At 38.8% G+C, this 6,000-nt stretch overlaps 1 protein-coding gene across 1 annotated transcript in view; it reads left to right on the top strand.

The window, feature by feature from the left end:
* Positions 1-6,000, top strand: part of ABCA6 (ATP binding cassette subfamily A member 6) — a 70,882-nt gene that overhangs the window by 533 nt on the left and 64,349 nt on the right. The window lies entirely within an intron of this gene.

The following is a 6,000-nucleotide window of genomic DNA, read 5'->3' as shown; positions in this document are numbered from 1 at the left end:
TGATTAAGAATTTAAATGGTTTTTTAAGTTTTAAAATGGAAGGGAGAGGCAAAGATAGGGAAAGGTAGTGCACGTTAACATTAGCAGACATTATACTAATAACTAATAAGACCTATTTTGTGCTCAGTATTAATTCAAAAATCACATAATGTTAGTCCATTTTTTTTATTATTATTTCCAGATAGCTGAATGCTAAGCACATATTACAAACAAAACATTGAAGGGGGCGCCTGGGTCGCTCAGTCAGTTGAGCATCCGACTCTTGGTTTGGCTCAGGTTGTGATCTCAGGGTTGTGAGATTAAGCTCTGTGTTGAGCTTCATGCTCAGTGGGGAGTCTGCCTAAGATTCTCTCTCTCCCTCTCCCCACCACCACTCTCTTTCTCTCCCTCTCTCTCTCAAAAAACAAACAAAACAAAACATTGTAGGGTTTTTTTAACCCGAACTTTAAATATATCAGCTATTTTTAAAGCTTTATTTACTTAAATACCAATTTAATATAACATTGACCAGAAGATGATCTAAGAAGTTGATGGATGAAATTACACAGTATAACCTTTAAATATAGTTATATTTTCTGATTATAAGATAAATATATGCTCATTTAAGGTTATATAGAAATTATGTGGACGAAGATAATAGTAATCTGTAGTAAAACACCAGAGTCAATATTTTGGCCTACCTATAATCAATGCTCTTTTTATGAGTACTTTCTCAAAGTCGACATCAGTGGGCATGGTAATTTCCTATATTTTTCCACTGCACAGCTCATGAACATTTTGCATATCATTGTAATGCCTTTGGGTTATGGAATACCTGCATTGGATTCCTTTGATGTATTATCATAGTTTTTACTTAACCTTTTTACTATTGTCTGACATTTTTGGCTATATGCTAGTTAATCTTGTATAAATAAACCTGTGATGAACTTCTCTACAGTCTTATTATATAGTCTTAGGGTAAATAGTTCCAATATTAATGGACGGCTCTCTGCTCTGTGAGATCTAGGTAACTTTGTTCTCTGACCAGTAGAAAAATTCAGCACCCATCCTAAGCTTCTGAAACCCCCACAGGACATTTTGATGTTGTACTCATCCTGATTCTGACTTTCCTCATCTGTTTGAACTCTTATTATCTGGTCTGTGGTTTGTGTCNACAGTTGTTGTTCATTTTTTTTTTTTAAAGATTTTATTTATTTATTTGACAGAGAGAGAGACAGCCAGCGAGAGAGGGAACACAAGCAGGGGGAGTGGGAGAGGAAGAAGCAGGCTCCCAGCAGAGGAGCCTGATGTGGGGCTCCATCCCAGGACTCTGGGATCACGCCCTGAGCCAAAGGCAGACGCTTAACGACTGAGCCACCCAGGCGCCCCTGTGGCAATTCCTTTACCTTTACCTTGGCATTGACTTAGAGGTAGAACTTGGCTCCTTACCTTGATTCCTACAAACAGAAATTCCACAGGTAATTTGTAAAAGAGGCGCATCCTCCTAACTTATAGGAATGCTTAAAATGTGTATAAAAATTTGATGTTTTATTTGTAATGTTCAAATTTTCTTAAAAAGGAAATTCCATTCACTCTATTAATTGCACAATTAAAGCCAACAAAGAAATATATTTATGATTTTGGTAGATGAGTAATTTTCTATCCCTAGATTACCATACCTATTCAGTTGCTTTAATTCAGTGGTTCTCACTGGGGGCAGTTGCTTTTGCCCCCCACATAGGAGACAGTTGACATTATTTGGAGTTGTTTTTGGTCATCTCAACAGAGGATTGCTACTGGCATCCAGGAGGCAGAGGCTAGGGATACTGCTAAACACCCTAAAATCCACAGGACAGTCTTCCACAAAAAGAATTATTCAGCTCAAAATGTCAATAGTGCCCATATTGAGACACTGATTTTGGTTAACCCTGTGAGCTCATCCTCTATGCTTTGATTATTCCTCATCTAGCATTTGAGACTATCTCACATCCCTATGTAGTCTGTGATCCTCCAGGCACTCTGTCTTTTGAGTCTTTTCTTGCAGGTCCTAATGGCTCAACTAGAAAAAATGGCTCGACTAGGGCTTGCTTCATATTTGTGATGGATTATCACAATTGGCCAAAAAGAGAAGCTCAGTAAGAAAATAACACTTTCTATTTTCTACCAATGTCCTTACGCCTGTTGAACAGTGATTTACTTTGACCCAAAAAAGATATGGCAAAGTTCTGTGATGTCTTCTGATGCAGCTGTTTGGCAATGGGCACTGCCAGCTATCACGTAAAAATACTTCCTCTAACAGCTTCCTTTAGCTGGTTTGAATAGGCATTCTGGACTTTAACTTGGTGAATTTCCTGCTTCTATAAATTAAAATCATCTAACTGTGCTCTATTTCACTCCTACGCCCTTAAAATTGTTGCCTGGCAACTGTTGCTCATAACCTCATCTTCTTCGGCTACATGGTATGACTACCAAGAAAACCTAGTTTTGGAATAAGTTGAAAACTCTCAATGCTTTCCAACCATAACGTCTTAAGTAATTACAAAAAGTCCACATTCTTGGTGATTTCATATCTCACAAATCCCCATTCCTGGTAGTGATTTCTGTGTTCCTTGGGTTGTCATGTGCATTAATCCAGGTAATAAGGGGCTTGTTGTAATCCCAGACATATCCAAGAATAAGGACAGTTCTGAAAGAGACAGCTTGAAGGTTATTGTGAATTCAAGACAGCCACAGGTATCTTTTGTAAGTGGAGATTGTGAAATTTCTATTGCGTACTCTACCCATGATAAAGACTCGGCTTCTTGCTCTGCTGTGCCTATCATGAAATATAGTCTTCTTCACCCAGTTCACTGGCTACAGCACCCACTGCTTGGCACAGCTTTTCTCAACCTACTTCTGCTTACTTAAAGCTTTTGTTTACTTCTATGTTCAAATTATCCCATGGCCTCCCTTGGTCTATCCATGGCCTATCCATGGTCCCTCCTGCCTCATTGCCTTTCTCTGTGCACCTTTTAAATTCATCTATATTGCTTGGTTCAGTTTCTGGAGAATCAAAGCTTGTGATTGGTTTTGTCTCTATTTGAGCTGAGCTTTTTATGACCAACAGTACAAAGGCTGAATGTACTATGGTCTTGCACAGGACAGAGTGATAGAAATTATGGTCACCTTTACATTAAGAACAGCCTGGGCTGTCATCCCTCAGGAGGGCAATTTCCAAGAAGCAGCAAGAAGTTAGTAAGCACCGTGCTTGTCACTTTCAAAAAAAACTGATACATAGAGTTTAACCCATACATAGAATTCACGTCTTTTAACACAGATTATCCTCCCATTGAAAATGCCTTATGAGATCTAGCAAGATTACTCTGGATTAGATTAAAAATACCAATGGTTGTAAGCAATATGAATGGGCATTTATTGCCCAGAAAATTTCAATGTCTCAGTTCATTTGATCTTTTAAAAATATGGTAAAATACATATACAACATAAAATTTGCTTGAAATAACCTAGATATAAATATTGTGTGAATATGAACACCTATATGAAATATCTAGAGTAGGCAAATTTATGGAGACAAAAAGTAGATTAGAGCTAAGTAGGAGCTAAGGGAACGGGTGAATGAGGGTTATTGCATAATAAAGAATTCCTGTGTAGGGGGATGCCTGGGTGGCTCAGTCAGTTAAGTGTCTGCCTTTGGCTCAGGTTATGATCCCATGGTCCTGGGAAAGAGTCCTGCATTGGGCTCCTTGCTCAGTGGGGAGCCTGCTTCTCCCTCTGCCTGCTGCTCTCCCTGCTTGTGCTCTCTCTCTCTCTCTGACATATAAATAAAATCTTTAAAAAAAAAACCATTCCTGTGTAGGCAATGGAAAATTTTGGAGTGATAATGGTTGTACAGTATTGGGAATGCAATTAATGTTACTGAATTGTACATTTAAAAATGGTTAAAATGGCAAATTCAATCCATTTAATTTTTTAAAGTATAATTTAAAATAATTTGACATGGTACATGTTATCTGTAAGAAGATCATACAATTTTTACAGGTGTAGAATATAGAAGAATTTTTTTTGCTTAGTTAACACATTTTTCTACCATGCATGCATATACATACTACAGGTAATATTGTATTTACTGTTTTGTATTTGCCTTATTTAAAAACATACTGTGAGCATCATACTTTCCCAGTTTATTATATATCTGCATCATTTTTATAGCCTATATATCATTTTAGTGTTTGAATATATAAAAAAGTTATAGTTGAAAAATCAATCGAAAGATATATAGATTGTTTCTGAATTTCCCTGTTGTAAAAAATGCTGCCACTGAAAATGTGGCATGTAGATCTTTGGCAATTAATTACCTAATCACCTGAATGCGTTCCTAGAACATGCAGGCTGAAGGTTCTCTATGTGCCTAAGCTTCCAACAGAAGTCTCACTGAGGAGTTTCATCTGTACGTTCCAGCCATTTCCCTGATTTTCCCCCTGGTACCTCCTCAGAAGCAGAAATTTCCTAAGAAAGGAAGGAATTACAGACAGCGATAATGACAAACTGAAGCATCATCTCCATGATGCCCTCACTCTTACCTGCTAAAACGAAAACAAAAGCAAAGCAAAAACAAGATGGTAGATGTAGAATTAGGAAAGGTCCCAGACTCTTATTATAACCCCCAAATAACTTTGTTGGCATCTCAAACAACTATTTACTCGGCTAAAGGAAGATGCCAGGAGCCAGCATTTGTCTCTCCAGTCTGTGAGCAATGTGGAACCAGCCGCAAGTGAGGCGGAATCGGAAAGCCCCTGTCCCATTCTTCCTCCTCAGCTGGGGAAGTCCTGAGAGCACAATCAAGCCAAAGGAAAGCCTATCCCCCTTCTCCGCACAAAACCAGCTTGAGGATCCTGTGGAGTGAAAAAAAAAATACTAGGAAAAACTTCAGATACTCAGCGAAAGCTATCCCCAGGCCGTAGCAGCAATTTAAGTGAAGAGGGCCTTTGTTTCTGAGCCATCTTGTATTTACTCATTTTATAGAAAGAAGGGAAGGAGAAAGCAAAGAATCGGGTTAGCTTACCCCATCCCCCCCCTCAACACACACACATTGGGGGGGGGAAGGGAGGGGAGAAAGAAAAAAATAGAAAGGTTTTTTGTATTTTTTTTTTTAAGTGGTGTGGTTTTGGAGTATAGGTGAGGTTTGTTGCGGTGGGGTCTGGACCGGATGACCAAGAGAGAAATCTTGAGACGTCTTTGGTGCAGAATGGTGGTTTTATTAAAGCACAGGGACAAGGCCCATGGGCAGAAAAAGCTGCTGCACTGGGGTTGTGAGGGGTGGCTGATTATATACTTGGGAGTTGAGGGAGGTGAGGAAAAGGGAGGCTTTCAAAAGGGTTTTCATTTGTTAAAGAGGATCTACAAGATGCAGGAGGACTTGCCATTGTCTAGGTTGTTTTTGCTTCTAGCAAGGCATTAGCGGTTAAGACAGTTGGGAGCTCCCTGGAGAAAACGTCACACATATCCCACCCAAGAGTTGGGGGAGGTTAGGTTGCAAGGTGTCACCTTGTACTTTGTCCACAGCTAGCCTTCTGCTCATCAAAAGGAATATTAAAGAAATGCCATTTATAATTCCTGATGAGTTCAGTGGTACTCCTGCATGTATGAAATCTTGCTTAACCTATTGTTAAATTAATGATGTTATGAAAGAAATCAACAAGGCAGTTATTAGTAAACATAAGATCCTATATCAACCAAAAATCTATGAGTTCTGTGGCCAGAATTCTACCACAGATTCATTGATGAAGAAACAAAAAACACCAAAGGTTATTATTTTATAGTGGAAGCTGACATAAAGGAGTCCACAACTTTGAAAGTTGACTCGAGGTTCTATGATACTGAATATTCTAAACATTGCCAGAGGCTATCAGAGATCTGAGGGGGAGGCTTTACCCATTTTATAACTTAAGACCCTTGTGAGCTTTCAAATGGGCCAAAAGTAGGGTTTAGGTTGAGAGGCTATTCCTACAATTTCTTTACATA

This window comes from Ailuropoda melanoleuca, chromosome 13 (assembly GCF_002007445.2).
Source record: "Ailuropoda melanoleuca isolate Jingjing chromosome 13, ASM200744v2, whole genome shotgun sequence".
In the NCBI taxonomy this organism is placed as follows: domain Eukaryota; kingdom Metazoa; phylum Chordata; class Mammalia; order Carnivora; family Ursidae; genus Ailuropoda; species Ailuropoda melanoleuca.
This window is presented reverse-complemented; position numbering and strand designations above follow the sequence as displayed.